Source organism: Lithobates pipiens, unplaced genomic scaffold (genome assembly GCF_037356315.1).
Source record: "Lithobates pipiens isolate NorthernLeopardFrog02 unplaced genomic scaffold, aLitPip1_a1.2 Scaffold_28, whole genome shotgun sequence".
Classification (NCBI taxonomy): domain Eukaryota; kingdom Metazoa; phylum Chordata; class Amphibia; order Anura; family Ranidae; genus Lithobates; species Lithobates pipiens.
Genome location: NW_027507789.1, coordinates 82,269,510 through 82,291,968, shown reverse-complemented (window position 1 = coordinate 82,291,968; position 22,459 = coordinate 82,269,510). Strand labels below are relative to the sequence as shown.

The following is a 22,459-nucleotide window of genomic DNA, read 5'->3' as shown; positions in this document are numbered from 1 at the left end:
GAACGTCCTGGGTATGCAGAGATGGAGGCTAGGGTATACAGAGAGAGAGGCTAGAGTATGCATACTTGCTAGTGTATACAGACGGACTAGTGTATACAGAAGACCGGCTAGTTTATATAGGGAGGCTAATGTGTGCAAAAGACAGGCTAGTGTATACAAATAGGCTAGATTATAGAGAAGAACATCTTGGGTATGCAGAGAGAGAGGCTGGGTTACACAGAGAGGCTGGTGTATGCAGACTTGCTAGTGTATACAGACGGACTAGTGTATAGAGAGGCTTGGGTATACAGAGAGCTAATGTATAAAGAGCAGCTAGTGTATACAAAAGACATCCAAGGGTATAAAGAGAGACTCGTGTATGCAGAAGACCGGCTAGTTTATACAGAGAGGCTAAAGTGTACAAAACACAGGCTAGATTATATAGAAGAACGTCATGGTTATGCAGAGATGGAGGCTAGGGTATACAGAGAGAGAGACTGTGTTACACAGAGAGGCAGGAGTATGCAGACTTGCTAGTGTATACAGATGGACTAGTGTATACAGTAGACCGGCTAGTTTATACAGAGAGGCTAATGTGTACAAAAGACAGGCTAGTGTATACAGATAGGCTAGATTATACATAAGAAGGTCCTGGTTATGCAAGAGATGAAGGCTAGGGTATGCAGAGAGAGAGGCTTGGTTACACAGACTTGCTAATGTATACAGACGGACTAGTGTATACAGAGGACCGGCTAGTTTATATAGAGAGGCTAATGTGTACAAAAGACAGGCTAGTTTATACAGATAGGCTAGATTATACAAACGAACGTCCTGGGTATGCAGAGATGGAGGCTAGGGTATACAGAGAGAGAGTGAGGCTGGGTTACACAGAGAGGCAGGAGTATGCAGACTTGCTAGGGTATACAGAGAGAGAGGCTAGAGTATGCATACTTGCTAGTGTATACAGGGGGACTAGTGTAATACAGAAGACCGTTAAGTTTATACAGAGAGGCAAATGTGTACAAAAGACAGGCTAGTGTATACAAATAGGCTAGATTATAGAGAAGAACGTCCTGGGTATGCAGAGATGGATGGCTAGTGTATACAGATAAGCTAGATTATACAGATAGGCTAGATTATAGAGAAGAACGTCCTGGGTATGCAGAGAGAGCAGTTGGGTTACAAAGAGAGGCTAGTGTATGCAGACTTGCTAGTGTATACCGGTGCACTAGTGTATACAGAGAGGCTTGGGTATACAGAGAGCTAATGTATAAAGAGATGCTAGTGTATACCGACGGACTAGTGTATACAGAGGACCGGCTAGTTTATACAGAGAGGTTAATGTGTACAAAAGACAGGCTAGTTTATACAGATAGGCTAGATTATACAGAAGTACGTCCTTGGTATGCAGAGATGGAGGCTAGGGTATACAGAGAGAGAGAGCGAGGCTGGGTTACACAGAGAGGCAGGAGTATGCAGACTTGCTAGTGTATACAGATGGACTAGTGTATACAGTAGACCGGCTAGTTTACACAGAGAGGCTAATGTGTACAAAAGACAGGCTAGTGTATACAGATAGGCTAGATTATACAGAAGAAGGTCCTGGTTTATGCAAGAGATGGAGGCTAGGGTATGCAGAGAGAGAGGCTTGGTTACACAGACTTGCTAGTGTATACAGACGGACTAGTGTAGACAGAGGACCGGCTAGTTTATACAGAGAGGTTAATGTGTACAAAAGACAGGCTAGTTTATACAGATAGGCTAGATTATACAGAAGAACGTCCTTGGTATGCAGAGATGGAGGCTAGGGTATACAGAGAGAGAGAGCGAGGCTGGGTTACACAGAGAGGCAGGAGTATGCAGACTTGCTAGTGTATACAGATGGACTAGTGTATACAGTAGACCGGCTAGTTTACACAGAGAGGCTAATGTGTACAAAAGACAGGCTAGTGTATACAGATAGGCTAGATTATACAGAAGAAGGTCCTGGTTTATGCAAGAGATGGAGGCTAGGGTATGCAGAGAGAGAGGCTTGGTTACACAGACTTGCTAGTGTATACAGACGGACTAGTGTAGACAGAGGACCGGCTAGTTTATACAGAGAGGTTAATGTGTACAAAAGACAGGCTAGTTTATACAGATAGGCTAGATTATACAGAAGAACGTCCTGGGTATGCAGAGATGGATGGCTAGTGTATACAGATAGGCTAGATTATACAGATAGGCTAGATTATACAGAAGAACGTCCTGGGTATGCAGAGATGGAGGCTAAGTTATACAGAGAGAGAGGCTAGAGTACGCATAATTGCTAGTGTATACAGATGGACTAGTGTATACAGAGGACCGGCTAGTTTATACAGAGAGGCTAATGTGTACAAAAGACAGGCTAGTGTATACAAATAGGCTAGATTATAGAGAAGAACGTCCTGGGTATGCAGAGATGGAGGCTGGGTTACACAGAGAGGCTAGTGTATGCAAGCTTGCTAGTGTATACAGACGGACTAGTGTATACAGTAGACCAGCTAGTTTATACAGGGAGGCTAATGTCTACAGAAGACCGGCTAGTGTATACACATAGGCTAGATTATAGAGAAGAACGTCCTGGGTATGCAGAGATGGAAGCTAAGGTATACAGAGAGAGAAGTTGAGTTACAAAGAGAGGATAGTGTAGGCAGACTTGCTAGTGTATACCGGTGGACTAGTGTATACAGAGAGGCTTGGGTATACAGAGAGCTGTATATGTATATGTATAAAGAGATGCTAGTGTATACAAAAGACAACCAAGAGTAGACAGTGAGGATCGTGTATACAGAAGACCGGCTACAGAGAAGCTAATTTGTACAAAAGACAGGCTAGTGTATACAGATAGGCTAGATTATACAGAGGAAGGTCCTGGGTATGCAGAGATGTAGGCTAGGGAATCCAGAGAGAGACTGTGTTACACAGAGAGGCTAGAGTATGCAGAAGAACGGCTATTTTTTTTACAGATAGGCTTGTGTATACAGAATACAGTCTGGGGAATTCAGTGAGGCTAGTGTATGCAGAGAGGCTGGGACACCAAGACTATTGTAAAAAGAAGGCAGGCTAGTGTATATAGATTACGGGCACCTGTATACAGAAGACAGAGAGGCTAGTCTATATTGAGTGGCTGGTGTACACAGAGAGATTAATGTATACAGAAAAGCTAGCGTGTAAAGAAGACAGGACTTTATTTTTTGCTAATGCAACTACTTTTGAAACATATAAAGTGCTTTTTTCATATTTTGGTGCTGTTAAAAAGTGGTGTATTGTCAGTGGTGATATCAATGTGACAGTTAATGTGGAGAACTACAACTATTCAAAATAGAGCAAAAGAGTGCTAAGTTTATTTTGTTAAGTCATTGACTGATAGACGTTAAGTAATTGGCCGTTATTGGTTTGGCAGTACATGGTTTATTTTGATGTAAGATAGTTTTATTCTCTACTTATAGCCGAGTTTTAGACGACTTTATTATTAGCATTATTCGCATTATTCATATATATTATGCAGAGTGTAAGTATTGCAGTGAGACGATATTGCTTTTAAAAGATTTGTATTATTATACATAGCATTGTTAGCAGACCAATAGGACAATTTACATGGCTTAATATTGCAGAGCGTAATTTATCAGGAAAGAGATTCAAAGCGTTAGTTGCAGTAGCTTCATAAAACTGAGAAATCGTTGCATTACTCTAAATTTAAAATATGTTCCGGCAGCACTGAAAAGACGATATTAGATGAGTGATCTACACATTTCGTTTACTATTTCACTATACCGGCTAAATGTTAATATGTTAATATGTGCTGCGTGTAAGGTAGAAATTTGATGGTTTAGTGTGAGCTGGTTTACCAGGATTTAGAGATAGTAATCTGTTTATACTAGTAATAAATATAGCAAAATAACTATAACGGGTTTAAGTGGAAATACACGAAATAACAGCAACAACGTGTGTAGGTTTTTATCAATCAAGTTCATTACGTGTCTTTAATCATGTAGTGAATATACCCCAATATTGGAGCACAAGGATGAGAAAGCATAATAACTAACAGAGGATGACATGGCAAAAAGACAAACTGCATTAGAAATGTGAATATGAATTAGAGTTGAAATGCCAATCGCCACGGCTACGTACAGCAAAGTGTGAGCTAAGCAGCTAAATATTCTGCAATAGCAGAGATTAAGTATTGCAGTCGAAATGAGATCGGAAGCGTTAGTTGCAGTAGCTCCAAAATGACTGAGAAATCATTTCATTACTCTAAATGTAAAAGTTATCCCGGTAGCACTGAGTGGACTGATATTAGATGAGTGATCGTTGTAGTACAAATTCAGTTTCCTATAGCAGAGAGATACCAGCTAAATGTGAGACGAGCAATTAAACTGTTCACGGTAGCATTGCATTACTCTTAATATGTGCAGCGTGTAAAGAAGCAATAAGATGGTTTTGTATTATCCTAAAATTAGCAGTATACGTAATAAAGGTGAGTAGGTAACCTGGATTTAGACATAGCAAACTCTATAATCTAATTTAGCAAAATTAGAAAAGATAATATTGAGAGAGTATATACAGGTCGAGTTTAAGTGGAAATACACAAAATATCTAGCTTACCTTTACATTGTTCAATAGAGCGTTGCAAAGAAATACCAAGGCAGAATGTCGGAATAGCAATTAGATGAGATGATTGCTGTAATCATGAAATATCAGCAACGCCTAGGTTAATATCGGATGAGAAAGTATAATAACTGGCAAAGTATGACATGGCAAAGAGACAAATTGCATTAGAGATGTGAGATGGACATGAAATGTCAATCCCCATTGGTTACTTACATGTAAACGCGGCTACATACAGCAAAGTGTGAGCTAAGCAGCTAAAGGGTATTTAAGAGTAAATTGACGTAGCTTGAAAATTCCAACGTGTAAATCGTTCCATTAATTATGTTACGCACGAAGACGGCTTACACTGACTGTTTTCCGTTTCCACTGGTCATCGGCATAATGTATCAGTAACCATGAACATTAATAATGATAGACAGCTTACATTAGGATGTATGCATGATGTGAATGTAAAATGAATGTAAAATAGTTGCATTATGTGTTATTAATGTATTGCTATGCTTTGCTACTGCAACCACTTCTCAATCAAGTAAACCGTCCCACTGCTTTTCTCACATTTTGCCGCTGTTAAAAAATGTGTTGCAAATGGTTATCAGTGTGACAGTTAATGTGGAGAAGAAGTAATACACAAAATAGAGTCAGAAAGAGAATCCTATTGCATAGAGGTAGCGAGATATGGTTGCATTAATCTTAATGTGCAGTGTGTAAAAGGTTTTAAAAAGATGGTTTTGTGTGACTTTTGCTTTAACGTAAAATTAGCTGTAGACATTATAACTTGTTACAATGATTTAGAGATAGTAATCTCTATAAAATAATAATAATAAGTATAGCAAAACAAATTAGGAAAATTCTGAGGCAGTATGTATAGGTCGAGATATAGTGAATACACAAAAGGGATCAAGGGATAGTAGCAAAGTCAAGGGATAAATGCAAAGGTACTCTATTTAACAGTAAATTGACGTAGCTTGCAAATTCCAACGTGTAAATCGTTCCATTCATTTTGCTGCTCAAGAAGACGGCTTACACTGACTGTTTTCCGTTTCCACTGGAAAGAGAATCCTATTGCATAGAGGTAGCGAGAGATGGTTGCATTACTCTTAATGTGTAAAGGTTTTAAAAAGATGGTTTTGTGTGAATTTTGCTTTAACGTAAAATTAGCTGTGGACATTATAACTATGGTTAGGTTTACAATGATTTAGAGTTAGTAATCTCTATGATATAATAATAATAAGTATAGCAAAACAAATTAGGAAAATATTGAGGCAGTATATATAGGTCGAGATAAAGTGAATACACAAAAGGGATCAAGGGATAGTTGCAAAGTCAAGGGATAAATGCAAAGGTACTCTATTTAATAGTAAATTGACGTAGCTTGCAAATTCTAACGTGTAAATCGTTCCATTAATTTTGTTACGCACGAAGACGGCTTACACTGACTGTTTTCCGTTTCCAATGGAAAGAGAATCCTATTGCATAGAGGTAGCGAGAGATGGTTGCATATGGCAGAAAGACGGCTTACACTGCTTTTCTCACATTTTGCTGCGGTAAAAAGAAATGTTTTGTCACTGTGTTTTAACTGTGACAGATAAGGTGGAGAAAAAGAAGTAATACAGAAAATAGAGTCAAAACGTGGAAACGTTTATTTGTCATGACAGCTGATACTGGTTGAGCAATAAAACTGTTTTATTAAGATGTAAGACTAGTTTTATTCTCTACATGTAGGCTTTTAACCGAGTTGTATAATATAGGCGACCAATAGGACATTTAAATGGCTTAATATTGTAGGGAGGAAGTATCGCTGTTCAAAGGTAAGAGATTGAAAGCTTAGCTTGAAAATGGCCGAGAAATAGTTGCGTTAGTCTAAATTTAAAGGATATGCCGGTACCAATGAGAAAGCTTATTGATTGACTAGTTGATCTTTGCATTACACAATCCTATTATTATTATTATTATTAAGATCATAGTGCAGAGAGATACTCAGTTAATGTCAGAGATACTCGGTCAATGTCAGAAAAGCAATAAAACTGTTTACATCGTTAGAGAGCGATGGTTACATTACTCTTAGTATGTGCAGCATGTCTGGTAGCAAAAAGCGGTAGAAGTGAATAGATTTAAGCGGATTTTGAGATAGTACTCTCCATTTCTAATAAGAAATAAAGAAAAATAAGTCAGGATGGTGTGTCAGGACTGTCACATACTCAAGGTCCCGGTACAAATATGCAAAATAGAGCAAAAGAGTACATGGTTTATTTTGATGTATGATAGTTTTATTGCATGCTTGATGTGGATGATTAAAATCGTGTAGTGATCTATATTTAGCATAAGAATGAAAAGGCATAACATGGCAATGAGACAAACTCCATTAGAGATGTGAGCTAGATGAAATGATGAAATGTCTCTGTATAGCCCAGATTGTCTTCTGTTATCACTTAGCCTACCCTCTAAATTCACTAGCCTCTCTATATACACCAGCATGTTTACACTAGCCGGTCTTCTGCATACAATAGCCTGTCTTCGATATACACTAGCCTATGTTCTGAATACACTAGCCCGTCTTCTGTCTTCTGTATGCCCTAGCCTGTCTTCTGTATACATTAGTCTCTCTGTATAAACTAGCATCTCTGTATACCCCAAACTGTCTTCTGTAAAAACTTGTCTCTCTTTATAGCCTGTCTAGCCTTTCTTCTGTACACACTAGCTTCTCTGTATACACTAACCAGGCTTCTATATACAATAGCTTCACTCTATGCACTAGCCTCTCTGTATAATCTAGCCTCTCTATATACCCTCTATATACCCTCTCTCTATATATAGTGTTCTAGTGGTATAGTGGTAGCCTCTCCGTAGAAGCCAGCCTTTATTCTGTATTCACTAGCCTTTCTTCTGTATGCTGTAGTCTTTTATATATACTAGCTTCTCTGTACACCCTTGCATCTCTGTAATACACTAAACCCTCTGTATACCACAGCCTGTCTTCTGTATACACTAGACTGTAAACACTAGCTAGAATACACCAGCCTGTCTTCTGTACCCACTAGAATCTCTGTATACACTACCCAGTCTTCTGTATACACTGTCAGCTTGGATGTATACCCAAGCCTGTCTTCTGTATACACTCGACTCTCTCTATACACTAACCTCTCTATATACACTAACATCTTTGTATATACTAGCCTCTCTTTAAATTAGCCTCTCTGTGTACCCCAGCCTCATTGTTTACTCTAGCATCTCTGTATACTCAAGCCTATCTGCATTCACTAGCCTGTATTCACTAGCCTAATATATACTAGCTTCCTGCTTCTCTGTACACCCTTGCATCTCTGTACACTAGACTCTCTGAATACACTAAACCCTCAGTATACCACAGCCTGTCTTCTGTATACATTAGACTGTAAAAACTAGCTAGAATACACCAGCCTGTCTTCTTTACCCAATAGACTCTCTGTATGCACTACCCAGTCTTCTGTATACACTGTCAGCTTTGATGTATACCCAAGCCTGTCTTCTGTATACACTAGTTTCTCTATATGCACTGTCCTTTCTGTATACTCTCGACCCTCTAATTTATACCCTCTCCTTTATACACTCTATATACACTAACATCTTTGTATATACTAGCCTCTCTTTAAATTAGCCTCACTGTTTACTCTAGCATCTCTGTATACTCAAGCCTATCTACATACACGAGTCTTCTGTATTGTGTATTAACTAGCCTTTCTTCTGTATGCTGTAGTCTTCTATATATACCAGCTTCTCTGTACACCCTTGCATCTCTGTAAACACTGTGTAAACTAGCCAGTCTTATGTATACACTCGCCGACTGTATACACTAGACTCTCTGAATACACTAAACTCTCTGTATACCACAGCCTGTCTTCTGTATACACTAGACTGTAAAAACTAGCTAGAATACACCAGCCTGTCTTCTGTACCCACTAGACTCTCTGTATACACTACCCAGTCTTCTGTATAGAATGTCAGCTTTCATGTATACCCTTTCTGTATACACTAGCTTCTCTATATGCACTGTCCTTTCTGTATACACTCGACTCTCTCTATACACTAACCTCTCTATATACACTAACATCTTTGTATTTGTCTTTAAACTAGCCTCTCTGTGTACCCCAGCCTCACTGTTTACTCTAGCATCTCTGTATACTCAAGCCTATCTACATACACGAAACCTGTATTCTGTATTCACTAGCCTTTCTTCTGTATGCTGTAGTCTTCTATATATACCAGCTTCTCTGTACACCCTAGCACTGTAACAGTACTAGGTTCCTGTATTACAGAAACAGAACACCAGCAATAAGGTGTATACTGTGCAGGAGGCACACAACACCGACTCTAACTTCTGCACTGCAGATGCATGTATTGCAGAAATTGAACACCAGTAATAAAGGGTAGCTTCAGGTGTGTACTGTGCAGGAGGCACATAACACCCATTGTAACAGTGCTAGGTTCCCAAGCAGTAAAGACACTGTCCCTGCCTATCGTCCTCTTTCCCTGACCACCGCAACACACTATACAAGGCCGCCATGCTGGCGGCCTTATATAGTGTGGGGTGTGTACTAAACCCCCCTGAGCTATAATTGGCCGCAGGAATCCTGCCTGTGGTGAATTGTGGCTCTCCTCACACAGGATGTCACATCTGTTCTTATTATATAGAACCTATTATGCTCCTCGTAAACTTTTTCAGTTTGGCCAAACGGCCGGACGCAAGTTGCCCCCGGTGCGGGAACATGGGGGGAGACATGATGCACATGTTTTGGAGATGCCCGAAGTTGATCCGCTACTGGACAGAGGTGACAGGAACCATTGATCGGGTGGTTGGAACCTCCACCATGATGGAGGCAAAGTATTGTCTCCTGGGATTAGTTGAAGGAGTTGGAAACCCGGGAAGTAGCCAGATGGCAGTTCTGAGATGCCTATTTCAGGCAAGGAAACTGATTGCCCAACCCTGCTTAGCCTCCAATGTTGGCAATGACTTGGTTTTTTTCGCTTGTTTCCCAAGATGACCATGTTGGCGTTTGTCAAGATGGTTGAGAGTGCCCGAAGAGATCGCCTATGGCCCCATCACCTTGAAAGTGCCTGATCTTGTCTGATCTCGGAGGCTAAGCATTGTCGGGCCTGATTAGTAACTGGATGGGAGACCAACTGGGAATACCAGGTGCCGTAGCATTCTTTTTATGTTGTTGGCGTTGACATGCTTTTTTTTTTCCGCTTGTTTCCCAAGGTGATCATCTTGGCATTTGTCAAGAGGGCTGAGAGAGCCCAAAGAAATCTCTTACGGCCACATCCCCCTGAAAGCGCCCGATCTCATCTGATCTCAGAGGCTAAGCAGGGTCCGGCCTGGATAGTACTTTGACCTGTTTTTCTTTCGCTTGTTTCCCAAGGTGACCATTTTAGCATCAGTCAAGAGTTTTGAGTATGTCCCAAAGCGTTCGCCTGAGGTCACATCACCCTGAAAGCGCCCGATCTCAGAGGCTAAGCAGGGTCTGGGTCAGATGGGAGACCGCCAGGGTCTATGTTGTTGGCGTTGACCTTTTTTTTTTCACTTGTTTCCCAAGATAACCATCTTGGTATTTGTCAAGAGGGTTGAGAGTGTCTAAATAGAACACCTATGGCCACATCACCCTGAAAGTGCACAATCTCATCTGATCTCGGAGGCCTAGCAGTGTACGGCCTGGTTAATACCTGTATGGGAGACCATCTGTGAATACCAGGTGCCGTAGGCTTCTTTTTATGTTGTTGGCATTTACCTGTTTATTTTCGCTTGTTTCCCAAGGTGACCATCTTGGTGTTTAACAAGAGGGTTGAGAGTGCCCAAAGAGATCACCTACGGCCCCATCACCCTGAAAGCGCCCAATCTCATCTGATCTCAGAGGCTAAACAGTGTCGGGCCTGGTTAGTACCTGAATGGGAGACCGCCTGGAAATACCAGGTGCCATAGACTTCTTTTTTTGTTGTTGGCTTTGAACTGTTTTTTTCGCTTGTTTCTCAAGGCGACCATCTTGGCGTTTGTCAAGAGGGTTGGCCGTGTCTTGAAGAGAACGCTTACGGCCACATCACACTGAAAGCACCCGATCTCGTCTGATTTCAGAGGCTTAGCAGCATCAGGCCTGGTTAGTACCTGGATGGGAGACTGCCTGGGAAGACCAGGTTACATAGAAGGATCTGGTCTGGTAGTGTCTTGATTGGGAGATCGCCTGGGAATACCGGATGCCGTAGGATTCTTTTTATGTTGTTGGCTTTGACCTGTTTTTTTTCCCTTTTTTCCCAAGGTGACCATCTTGGCATTTGTCAAGAGGGTTAAGAGTACACAAAGAAATTGCCTACGGGCACAACACCCTGAAAGCGCCCAATCTCGTTTGGTCTCAGAGGCTAAGCAGGGTTGGGCCTGGTTTGTACCTGGATGGGAGACCGCCTGGGTTTTCCAAATGCTGCAGGCTTCTTTTTATGTTGTTGGCATTGACTTGTTTTTTTTTGTTTGTTTCCCAAGGTGACCATCTTGGCGTTTGTCAAGAGGGTTGAGCGTGCATTTGATCTCAGAGGCTAAGCAGGGTTGGGACCTGGTTAGTACCGGGATGGGAGACCGCCTGGGATTTCTCGATGCCATAGGCTTTTTTTTTAAGTTGTTGGCATTGACTTATTTATTTTTTTTGTTTTATTCTTTTATTAAGTATAAGTAGAACAATATAAATATAACAGTCAACCATACAGCATGACCCAGGGTCACAATTACATGCTAACAAAAAATAGGCAGCCAAATAACTCTGGGTTCTCAGAGGGGAGTCCTACAGTTTCATGCAGAAAATAGAGAAACCCCACCTCCGACATGTAGTACAGTATAACTAGTGCAGCTCCGTTCGGACAAATGTAATCATGGAGAACAACTGGGACCACAGCGAGCCAGCTTATCATGACCTACGTGAACCAGAGCAAAATATGAGCCGGTCATGTCCAGAACCCTGGGGTTCTTCTGGGTCCCGAAGGCTAGTAAGGAGACAAGGCATAGTCAAAAGGGAGGACGGGGGAAGAAGAGAGTGCAAAGACGGAGAGAAGAGGAGGTGGGGGGATGGCGACGGGGAAAAAAAGAAAAATAAAGACAAAAAGGAGGGGGGGAATGCCACCCAGGGCAGACATGGCCTACGTAGGTAAACGTTAGATGTTCAGTCGTTTTCTGGGACGGAGGCACTGCTCACCTCCCGAATGTAGTCTCGAGTACCAGTAAAATACGTCCAGGGCCTCCATGTAACACTAAATGCCTCTTCAGTGTTGTGAAGGGTGGCGGTCAATTCTTCCATCCGGAGAATATGATTGACTTTGGAATACCACAGCACCTTGGATGGGGGCTGAGGCTGCCTCCACAGTGCGGGAATGCAGGCCCGGGCGGCATTCAGGAGTTGCATCGTGAGGGTTTTTTTGTATTTTCGAACAGGCTGTTCGGTCAAGTGTAGAAGGCACGCTACTGGGAACCCAAAAGTTCCTCAAGGTCGGGCATGCCCAGAAAAGGTGTCCCATGGTCCCCATATCTGAATTTCACCTCCAACAAACATCCGGGATCGATCTATCCATTTTATTCAGAAGGTATGGGACTCTATACCAGCGTGAGACTATCTTGTATCTTGATATTGGTTTGCGATGGAAGCTTTATGTACTAAGGTCAGGATCTTCCCTATCTGTTGTGGGGTAAATGTGATGCCTAAGTCCCTCTCCCATTTGTGGATAAATGGTGGGGGTCGACTCCTCCTTCTGACTACTCAATAGGTTGTACAGGAGGGAGAGGGTGTGTCGCACAGGTTCCCTTTTGTGACAGATGGATTTATAGGGTGTCAGGTCTCTAGGAGTGTAGGGGGCCCTTTGTATGGCCAGAAGAAAGTGACGAAGTTGATAAGCACTAAACAAGTCAAGCGGAGGGTCAGAAAGCTCGGCGACAGTTTACGTGGTCGGGAGCCCTCCCGTGGGCCACACCTCTCCCAGACGCTGTTTCCCCACCACTGTCAACTGTCGCAGTTTCTTGTTGGTAAATCCCGATGGGAAGTCTGGATTACCTATAACCGGAGTCATTGGTGATGGCAGGGGAGCAATGTGTGTGCAGCGGAACAACCTCCGCACAACAGCCAACGTAGCTCCCACTACGGGGTGACCTCTGAGGTCTTTTGGTAGGGAGGACAGGAGCCACGGGGAGGTCAATAGGGGAATGGATCCATCCTCAATCTCCATCTCCACCCACTGCTTGTATGGGCCATTACAATGCCAATCAACGACTCTCGCTAGCAGAGTCACTCTGTAGTATTGTCTGAGATCTGGGAGACCCAGACCCCCCTTGTCCTTTGGTCTGGCAAGCAATTGCAAACGGGCTCTGGGCGGTTTGCGCGCCCAAATAAAGTCCCGGAGCAGCACCTGCAGTTGTCTGAAAAAAATTGGGGGTAACCGGATCGGTAATGTCTGGAACATGTATAAGATCCGAGGGAGGGCCATCATTTTGAATGCATTACAGCGCCCGAACCAGGTCAGTGTTAAAGCATTCCAGTTTCCCAAATCAGATTTCAGTCTATCCAGGAGAGGGACAAAATTAAGCAGGTACAATTGCGCTAAATCCGCTGCGATGTCAACGCCCAGTTAACGTATAGATTTTTCAGCCCAGTAGAATGGAAAAGAGGAGCGGAGCCTCTTGGCCTCACCATCCGGAACCGATATATTCAATACATATAGGCTGTCGTGTCGCTGTAGAGACGCAAGTATTTTGGGAAGCAAAATGTGTGGATTGGAGACAGAAAAAATTAGATCGTCAGCGTACGCCGCAATTTTGTGGTGTGCCGAGGGTTTGGATATGCCAGTAATATTCGGGTCATTCCGAACGTGACACATAAGTGGTTCCAGTGTCAGAATTAAAATTAGGGGAGACAGAGGGCACCCCTGCCTCGTCCCATTAGTGATGGGGAAAGAGTCCGAGCACCACTCGGTCACCCGTACCGCTGCCGATGGCGTGGAGTAAAGCGAAATTACCCAGCTCATCATGTTGGGGCCAAGACCTATATGTTCCAGGGTGGCCTGCATAAAGTGCCAGGCCACCCTGTCAAAGGCCTTCTCCGTGTCCGTTGACAACATAAGCAAGGGCCTTCCCTGTACATGCGCCGCATGGATTAAATTGAGGACTCGGGCCGTATTGTCTCTAGCTTCCGACTTATTTTTATTTTTTTGCTTGTTTCCCAAGGTGACTATCTTGGCGTTTGTCAAGAGGGTTGAAAGTGCCTGAAGAGATTGCCTACGGGCACATCACCCTGAAAGCACCCGATCTCGTTTGATGTTGGAGGCTAATAGAGTCGGGCCTTGTTAGTACCTGGATGGGAGACCGCCTGGGAATACCAGGTGTCGTAGACTTCTTTTTATGTTGTTGGCGTTGACCTGTTTTTTTTTCGCTTATTTCCCAAAGTGACCATCTTGGTGTTTGTCAAGAGGGTTGAGAGTGCCTGAAGAGATTGCCTATGGCCACATCACTCTGAAAGCACCCAATCTCGTCTGATCTTGGAGGCTAAGAAGAGTCGGGCCTGGTTAGTACCTGGATGGGAGACCACCTGGGATTACCAGTTATTGTAGGCTTCTTTTTATGTTGTTGGCGTTGATTCGTTTTTTTTTTTTTGCTTGTTTCCCAAGGTGACCATCTTGGCATTTGTCAAGAGGGTTGAGAGTGCCCAAAGAGATCGCTTACAGCAGCATCACCCTGAAAGAGCCCTATCTCTTCTCTTTTCTGAGGCTAAGAAGGGTTGGGCCTTGTTAGTACCTGGATGGGAGATGGCGTTGGAATACCAGGTGCCGTATTCTTCTTTTTATGTTGTTGACATTGACCTGTTTTTTTTTCACTTGTTTCCCAAGGTGACCATCTTGGCATTTGTCAAGAGGGTTGAGAGTGCCCGAAGAGATCACCTACGGCCCCATCACCCTGAAAGCGCCCAATCTCGTCTGATCTCGGATGCTAAACAGTGTCGGGCCTGGTTAGTACCTGGATGGGAGACCGCCTGGGAATACCAGGTGCCATAGGCTTCTGTTTTTTTTGTTTTTTTATTTAGTAGTATGCGACATACAATGCAAAGGCAACTTCACAGAATGTGTGATACAAATAGTTACAAACAAACGATCATATTGCATGGATATCAGAGCCAATGGTAAGAAGTCTGAGGAGAATAGCACGTGTACAGCTTTACGGTCATATCAAGATGAGATTAAAGCTCCATCTCGTTGGGATCCTCTACCACTTAAAATATTATTGATACTAGCCCTGCTACCCTCGAAGAGTTTAGATATCCATAGATAGGGGAAGAGTATTGTGTAGTAGTCAAATGGGGTCGGAACATACCATTTTCTTTTCCCTTTTTTGAGTTAAGAAGGGAAATAGTAGAACTGAAAGGAGGGAGAAGGGGAAAGAGAAGATTGGGGAAGGAAATGGCAGAAAAGGAAAAGAAGGGGTAAGGGGGTGTCGTGGGTAGAGTGGATAGTGTGGGGTCCCCTCCCAGGGAGCAAGAGACGCCCTCGGCTCACCAGTTCATCAGCTGTCCAACGTTTGGAACAGCGATCTCCAACGATCACCATGAGCTTACTATGTCTCGCGGAGGTATTCTTCCGAAAAGCGAAACTGGGTCCAGTAGAACCATCTGTTCCCATGCTCCTCCGTTTTATCCCTCATTGTGGCAGTCAGGTCTTCCATTCGTTCAATATCATTTACCCTTGCGAACCACTGGGTCACCATTGGAGCAGATTGCTCTTTCCACTGACTTGGGATGCAGGCCCTAGCTGCATTGAGGAGATGTTTAAGTAAGGACTTATGATAACGCTTTCTCGACATAGGAGTTAGATTGAGAAGAACTGCTGCGGGATCATTGGCTAAGGAAATGTCTGTGAACTTGTGGATGAGTCTCAGGACAGGCTGCCAGAATGTTTGTAATTTAGGGCATTCCCAGAAAATGTGGAGAATGGTGCCAGTCTGTTGCCCACAGTGACAGCAGCGGTCAGATTGACCGGGGAATATTTTGGCCAACACCACCGGTGTACGATACCAGCGTGTGATCAGCTTATATGAGATCTCCTGATATTTACTGCAGAGTGACGACTTATGGGCGAAAAAGAGTATTCTGTCCTTCTGTGGTTTGGAGAATGTAGTTTGTAAGTCCCTTTTCCATTTAGCTAGGAAGGGTGGATCCGTTGAGGATTGTGCGTCTGTCAGGATTTGGTAGGACCTAGAGAGGGAACCACGAATTGGGCCATCATCCAGGCAAAGTTCCTCGAAGGGGTGGAATTGTCTAGAGAAGAACGAATGGTTAGGTAGTGATCCGAGGAAATGGATTAGCTGTCTAGCTCTCCAGCTATCCAATGCAACAGGTACTTGCTCTAGCAGTATGGTCCCCACGGGAATCAAGCCCGTGGGTCCAAAAATAGGGCTGCTCTCAGAAGCCCTTTCGAGGCTTGCCTGGTAAAGGCCTGGTCAGACAGGCCCGGAGGGAATCTAGGATGTCCAATAATTGGGGTCATAGGAGAAGGGAAGTTAGTCAGGTGGGAAAGGTGAAAAAAACTATCCATCTCGGCGAGCGAGGGGCCAATTAACGGGTGAGTAGTCACACAGGGCTCCAATGGCCTCCCCGCCCAAGGCAGACCAGCCAGTGGAACCCGCGCCATCTCCTGCTCTAGCTTGACCCATAGCTTCAGTTCCCCATGCCGGTGTTTTATCACATATGGTCCCCCATCGGATAGTGTCCGCTGTGTACTGCGCATGCGCAGTACACAGCAACACAGATTCCGAAAATTGCGGAGCATGAACGGCGCCTGCGCACTGAGTCCAGGTTCTATCCCCACTATCCAAGTGGACATAGAGTAAGAATATAAAAGAGGCGAGCGCAGCGAGGCCGAGCCCGAAGCGTGGCGAGCAAAGCTCGCCTGCGAGGGACCCTCTAATATTCACAACCCTATGTCCGCTTGGATGGTGGGGCTACCACCTCCACTCACCGCGCAGGCGCCGTTCAGCTTCGGAGATTTTCCGAAGCTTCGTCTGCTCCGTACTGCGTATGCGCAGTACGGCGCGGACACTATATCATGGCCGGACAGTATATGGCAGAACACCGGCACCAGTCAACCACCGGTGTCATGTGCGTCGCTGTGTAATATAGAGCAGGGTCCGGGAAGCCATTACCTCCCCGCAATTTCGGTCGCAATAGCATTGTCCTACCAATACGCTTATGTTTTCCGCGCCAGAGGAACTTGATAAAGATTGAGCGAACCGCATGAAAGAAAGTCTGGGGTATTTTGATAGGTAAGGCTTGTAGTAGATACAGAAGTCGTGGCATCGCGTTCATCTTCAACACATTACAGCGTCCGAACCATGACAGAGCTAGTGGGTCCCATCTTTTAAGGTCCGCTGTAAGCCCATAGGCTTCTTTTTATGTTGTTTTTTGCTTGTTTCTCAAGGCGACCATCTTGGCGTTTGTCAAGAGGGTTGGGCGTGTCTTGAAGAGAACGCTTACGGCCACATCAACCTGAAAGCACCCGATGTCGTCTGATTTCAGAGGCTAAGCAGCGTCAGGCCTGGTTAGTACCTGGATGGGAGACTCCCTGGGAAGACCAGGTGCCATAGAAGGATCTGGTCTGGTCTGGTTAGTGTCTTTTTTTTTTTTTTATTCTTTATTTACGGATTGCAGGTAATACAGAGACAAACTTTAAAAGACATAGATCCCTCAGTTTTCCAGGTTAACAAAAATACATAGTTAATACTTCGTGGGGGACCGGGGGAAACCTAACAACTTATGTCAGCAGCAGCCCCAGCCGTGGCTAGGCCACCACATTATCCCACTCTAATGATCTGGCACCCCAGTGTCTACTTATAAACCAGGGCAGTCCGCGGGGCGATCCCCCTCAAGGCCCAGATTGAGGGGCCTCTAACATCGGTCACCTTCATTCTATTGGTCAAAGAGCTCAGCCGGGACCACCCCGAGGGCCGCCAACCCCTGGCTGGGAAATCGAGGGAACAAAACGAAAAGATCCTTGCAATCACCATGTATTTTAATTATACTTGGGAGTTAGGGGGTAGGGAAAGAGGGGGGAGCAAATGGGCAGGAGAAGGGGATGGGGGGCTCCAAGACAACCAACGACAACCAACGAGCAGTGTGCTCTTCCTCCCTGTCGCCTAACGCTGATGTGAGCTGTTCCATACGGTAGATGTCGCAAACTCTTGCAAACCAGTGAGACACCAGTGGAGCGGCCTGCTGTTTCCACATGCTAGGTATACATGCCCTGGCCCCACTCAGAAGATGTTTTAAGAGAGATTTATGGTACTTCTTGCTCGAGAGTGGGGTCAGATTGAGGAAGATCGCAGCTGGGTTGTTCTGGAGATCAATAGCCGTGAGGTCATAAATGATATTGAGAACCTGTCTCCAGAAATGGGCCAGTTGAGGGCATTCCCAGAAGATATGTAGTAACGTGCCGGCTTGTTCACCGCATCTCCAGCACAAAGGGCTGTGACCGGGAAACATAGCCGCCAGGACAGTGGGGGTCCTGTACCATCGGGTCAAAATTTTATAAGCTATTTCCTGGTATTTACTGCATAGGGATGACTTGTGCGCAAAAAGAAGCGCGCGGTTCTTCTGGTCTGGCGAGAGCCGGATATGCAGGTCTTGCTCCCATTTTTCCACGAACACCAGGTTACCCTGGGAGAGTTGGTCAAGTAGGATGCGATATGACAGGGAAAGAGACCCTCGGGTCGGTCCCTCTCCTGAGCATACCTCCTCAAACGATGTTAGGGGTCTGCGGAATTCGCCACTGTTTGGCAAAGATTTCAAGAAGTGGGAGAGTTGGGCAAGCTTCCACTGTCCCAGGGCAGTGGTTGCTAACGCCTCGTACATAGTGGAGACCGCTGTCCACGTCCTAGGGCCAAGAAAAGAAGAGGCCCGCACAAGGTCCCGGTCAGGGTCGAGGCGGAAAGACTTTTCCGTCATGCCGGGTTCAAAGCGTGGGTGTCCAATAATAGGAGTCATGGGCGAAGGGAAACTGGGCACGCCCATCAGGGTAAAATATCTGTCTAGCTCTTGTAACATTGGCTCAATGAGTGGGTGTGCCTGCGTCGCTCCCGACCAGCCCGGTCCACTCCAGGGCAAACCTGGAAATGGTACGGATTCACGCTCCAGACGAACCCACAGCTTATCCTTCAGGTGTCTGCACCAGTCAACTACTCTGTTCATGTGCACCGCCGTATAGTACCATGCCGGATCTGGGAGGCCAATCCCTCCCTTGTCTTTTGATCTGAGCAGTAATGTTCGGCTGAGTCTTGGAGGCCTGCCCTGCCATACGTATCGAATAAAGATGGAGCGCATGGCTTTAAAAAATGATTGGGGGATTTTTATCGGTAAGGCTTGTAATAGGTACAAGAGTCTGGGCATTACATTCATTTTGAGCACATTGCATCTCCCAAACCAAGAGGTCGCCAACTTTGACCACCTCTCTAGATCTACGGCAAAATTTTTTAGAAGCGGCTGGAAATTCAATTGGAAAATCAGATGTGGGTCCGGGGGAACCTTGGTACCCAGATATTGTATAGCCCCAGTTGCCCAACGAAAGGGAAAATTAGTGCTTAGACTCGTCTGGGCGTTGGTAGACAGGGAGACGTTGAGTGCTTCCGATTTCTGTAAGTTAATTTTAAAATTTGACAGGGTGCCATATCGTCTTATTTCCGCTAAGAGATTCGGCAATGTAATGTGAGGCTCCGAGACATAGAACAAGAGGTCTGCAAAGGCTGCGACCTTATGGTGGTGTGAGGGGGTGTCCAGTCCCTTGATGTCTATGTTCTGCCTGATGTGGTGCAGCAAGGGTTCAAGCGATAGGACAAACAAAAGGGGGGACAATGGGCATCCCTGCCTCGTTCCATTGCCAATAGTGAAACGCGACGAGGCAAACCCATTGACCCTAACCATCGCCGTCGGTGACGAGTAAAGAGCTGTAACGCATGAAAGCATGGGGGGGTACACCCAAGCTTCGCAGGGTGGCTAGCAAAAAAGGCCAGCTCACCCTGTCAAACGTTTTTTCTGCGTCCACAGAGAGCAACATAATCGGTAGTTTAAGGCGTCTGACGCGTTCTATAACATTGATTGTCCTGGTAGTGTTGTCTCGGGCTTCCCTGTTACGAATAAACCCCACCTGATCCAGAGGTATCAGGCGTTGGAGAATGGGCGCCAACCGCTCCGCCAGTATCTTAGTGAAGAGCTTAAGGTCGCTGTTTAATAAGGAGATGGGCCTGTAGTTCGCACAGAGAAGCGGATCCTTCTCCGGCTTGAGTATGACCGAGATGCTTGCCTGCAACAGCTCCGGTGGAAAGGTCTGGCCCTCCAATAGGGCGTTAAAAGCTGACACAAACGGCGTGGACAACAGGGAGAGGAAGGCCTTATAATAAGGGACCGTAAACCCATCTGGGCCTGGTGCCTTGCCCTTGGGTGAGTCTCTTAACGCTGCCGACAATTCCTCCGGGGAGATAGGTTGCGAGAGAAGCTCTATCTCTTCCTGTGTCAGCGACGGGAGGTTTGCCGAAGCTAGGTACTCGTCAATGGCCGCTGTGCCGGCCTGGAGGGCGTCTCCTGAGTCCCGGGGGTGCAAGTTATAAAGGGCTTCATAGAAAGATCGGAAACACTCCGCTATCTCCCGTGAATCATGAAGCTTGGCACCCGAAGGGGAGGTTATGGTTGGAATGAAGGACGCGTTGCGTTGGGCACGCAGGGAGTTCGCTAGGGACCTACTACACCTGTCTCCATATTCATAATACGTCCTGCGAACCCACATGAGTCTGGTTCTAGCCTGAAAGAGAGAGAAATCTCTGATTTGTTCTCTAAGATCTCTCACCTCCACCTCCAGCGCAGCAGTCGGCTGGGATTTGTGTCGTTGTTCACACGCATGCAACTTGGCAATAAGTTTGGAGAGAGCATCAGTTTTGGCCACTTTGAGTCTATGACCATGTTTAATAAGAATGCCCCTAATGTAGCATTTATGAGCTGCCCATAACATGAGGGGGTTGGAAACAGAATCACGGTTATGATCAAAGTAACTTTCTAATTCCCTAAGCAGGTCTGCGTGGGTCTCAGGGTCCTTCAGGAGAGACTCGTTCAGTCTCCACCAGGACTGCCCACGCGACTCCTGTTGTAGCTTCAGCATCAAAGAAATCGGGGCATGGTCAGACAGGGCTATGTGGCCTATCTGAGCGTCTGTGACCGCCGGAATAGCATTGTGGGTGACTAAAAACATATCTATACGTGAGTAAGAACCATGAGCGGTGAAAAAGAATGTATAGTCCCTATCCTGTGGGTGAAGCGTACGCCACACATCGATCAGTCGGTGGGAGTGTAGCAGGTCTCTTATGTGTGAACGCGTTCTCGCAGAAATCGCAGAGGTGCCCGATGATGAGTCTCTGCGGGGGTCCAAGGTGAGGTTAAAGTCCCCCCCAACGATCAAAGTACCCTCCGAGAATGCAGCCAGGGCATCCAAGCATGCTTCTAAGGCCGGCAGCTAGTCCACATTTGGCATGTATAGGTTGGCAAGAGTAAAAGTTTGCGAGTGGAGAGTTCCCTTAATGAAGAGATATCTCCCTTCACTATCGGCTTGGACAGCTAACAGGCGCCACGGCAAGTTTTTAGCAAGAAGAACACACACTCCTCTCGATTTGGAAGTAGGGGACGTGCTGTGGTGGGCCAGGGGGAAGTGCTTACTATAAAGCCGTGGTATTTGGTCTGTCCTGAAATGGGTCTCCTGGAGGAAAACTATTTGGGGCTTCATCCGCCACAATTCTGTTAGGCAGCTGGACCTTTTTTCAGGTACATTCAGCCCTTTCACATTCCAGGAAACCAGCTTCAGGGCCATGACGGCAGTGGTACCCGGCCGGCGGTCTCCACCAGAGTCAGTAGTAGATATAGAGTTCAAGCACAGAGGAAGAGGAGGAGAAAAAGGAAAAGCAGTAACGAAGCGGAGAAGGTCCGGAGTTAGTAGGGAGGAGGAGGGTAGGAGGGGTGGGGATAGATCGGGGAATTGCTAAAGCTCCTATCAGAGAGAACCTGCCGGTTAGGGCAGAGGGGCCTAGTGGGGGAAGAGGTAAGGCACTGCAGAGGGAGGAACTCATCGGTGCAGTACCCCTCCAGCATCCCATGGTCCATGCAGTCGCAATCGGGCATGCACGGAGCTTCTTTGGCATCTTAACTACGACATCAAACGCATTATAGAACATCACTGCAGCAGGTATCGGGCAGTTAACAACAGTAGAACAGTGCATAATTAGACCAACATATTAAACTTTTCAACACAGAGTATAGATAACTTTATACCACCCAGGCACCCGCCCCTCCCCCCCCCAAAAAAAAAATGGAAAAAAGGGGGGGGGGGAGAGGGGGAGGGAGCGGGAACGCTGCCCAGGGGCACCCGGGGGGCACCACCAGGCAGTCCAAAAACACAAAGAGCGCCGAGACTAGGGCAAGTGTAGATAAACAGTAACGAGAATGGTGAACAGTACCGCCAATAACTCAGGGCTTCGTCCAGGAAGTGCAGTGTCCAACTCTGTTCTTCCAATGTCCTTCCTCTCCCCTAGCGGGGGCGCTGGGAACAATGGCCCGTGGCATGGTAAACAACACAAAGCTGGATACTCCAGCCGTCTATGTTGGTAGAGAAAAAGAAAACAAAAAAAAAAGGGTATAACACAGGAATAACGGAAAATTACTGTACTCTCTCAGGGTTCACGATCTTGAGGGGCCTGCGATCTCTGACGTTAGGATCGATGGTGGCGTCTCACTCTCTGTGGCCTGGTTGAGGGGTTGTTCGTCGGGGCCACTGCTCC

At 45.6% G+C, this 22,459-nt stretch overlaps 3 pseudogenes; all 3 read left to right on the top strand.

Annotated features, from left to right (window-relative positions):
- The first annotated feature begins 10,448 nt into the window (after positions 1-10,448).
- On the top strand, positions 10,449-10,567 carry LOC143937023 (5S ribosomal RNA; annotated as a pseudogene).
- Positions 10,568-14,098: 3,531 nt separating this feature from the next.
- Positions 14,099-14,217, top strand: LOC143937493 (5S ribosomal RNA; annotated as a pseudogene).
- Positions 14,218-14,539: 322 nt separating this feature from the next.
- Positions 14,540-14,658, top strand: LOC143937305 (5S ribosomal RNA; annotated as a pseudogene).
- Positions 14,659-22,459: the final 7,801 nt, after the last annotated feature.